Source organism: Atta colombica, unplaced genomic scaffold (assembly GCF_001594045.1).
Source record: "Atta colombica isolate Treedump-2 unplaced genomic scaffold, Acol1.0 scaffold201, whole genome shotgun sequence".
Lineage (NCBI taxonomy): Eukaryota > Metazoa > Arthropoda > Insecta > Hymenoptera > Formicidae > Atta > Atta colombica.
Window position 1 is genome coordinate 77,415 of NW_017259296.1, and position 1,711 is coordinate 79,125.

The 1,711-nt window shown below is 24.5% G+C and overlaps 1 pseudogene; it reads left to right on the top strand.

Annotated features, from left to right (window-relative positions):
- The first annotated feature begins 220 nt into the window (after nucleotides 1-220).
- Nucleotides 221-1,342, top strand: LOC108687206 (annotated as a pseudogene).
- Nucleotides 1,343-1,711: the final 369 nt, after the last annotated feature.

The following is a 1,711-nucleotide window of genomic DNA, read 5'->3' on the forward strand; positions in this document are numbered from 1 at the left end:
ATACTAATATTAATTATTAAATTATATATAAAATCCTCTATCTTATTTAATTATTATATTTTAAAATATTTATTATTTTAACAATATTATTGTCAATTTATATTTTTCTTTATATCTTATATAATAAAATCAATACAATTTCCTATATTATATGAAATACCCCCACATTTATTCAAAAAATGTTATTTTCCTTATTTTTTACATTTGTTAAAATAAAAATATGAAAAAAATTACTAAAATAATTAATCACTCTCTCATTAACCTCCCCTCTCATATTAATATCTTCTGTTGATGAAACTTCGGTTCCTTGGTATTTTTCTCTTAATTCAAATCATCAGGGGACTTTTTCTCTCAATTCATTACTGCTTAATATTTCAATTGCCTTCAATAGAATCATTCATATTATCCAAAATGTACCTAATGGCTAAATCATATGTAATATCCATATAAATGAAGCTTCTTTTTTCTTTATCTGCATATACCTACACATTGGACGAAATATTTATTACAACTCTTCTAATTTAACATATATTTATCTGGTGTAACAATTTTCTTATTTTTAATTTTGCTACAGCTTTTCTTGGCTATGTACTCCCTTGAGGACAAATATCATTCTGGGGAGCTACAGTAATTATTAATCTTATATCAATTATCCCATATATTGGAAATATATTAGTCATATGAATTTGAGGTGAATTTTCAATTAATAATTCTTCTAACCGAACTAAACCGATTTTTCTTCTTTCACTTCATTCTACCTTTCATTATTCTTTTATTTATTATATTCCATCTATTCTTTTTACATCTTACAGGATCTTCAAATCCTACGGGAAAAAATAGAGATCTTTATAAAATCTCGTTCCACCCCTACTTTATCTTTAAAGATCTATTAGGCTTTAATGTTATATTATCTATTTTTCTTCACATTATCTTTCAATATCCTTATATATTCAGAGAACCTGATAATTTTACTCCTGCCAATCCTTTAGTCACATCTACCCATATTCAATCTGAATGGTACTTCCTTTTAATCTATGCTATTCTCCAGTCTATCCCTAATAAACTTGGGGGAGTAATTATCCTTACTATATCAATTTTAATTTTATATACCCTTCCCCTCACTGAATCAATTTACTCCCATCCTTCATTTATAATCCTATCTAATCAACTAATATTTTGAAAATTTATTAATACATTTATTCTCTTAACTTGGGCGCCTGCCCAAGTTAAGAGAATAAATGTATTAATTGAGGATTCCTATATCCTTATTAGTCAAATCCATACTATAACTTATTTCTTATTCTTTGCCCTATTTCTAAACTATAAAATAAGAAAATTTATTATTTATTTATAAATTTCTTATTCTTTATCTTTCCCCCCTACTAGTAATTACTAAATAATTACTTAAATCATATTCTTAAACAGCCCCTTAATTCCCAACTTCCCCTATTCCCGCATTACCTTAAAACTTAAATTTTTATCCTTATCTTAACCTATTCTATTAAACCTCCCTAACCTAATTAACTCTTTAACTATATTATCTATACATAATTATCTATACATATTATCTATACATAATTTTTTACATTATTTATGAGCTATTAACTATATTTTATTATTTTTAATTTTACAATTAATAATTTTCATCATTATATATTATTCTATTAAATTATTTAAATATCCCGTCTAACAACTTATCTTAGAAATATTT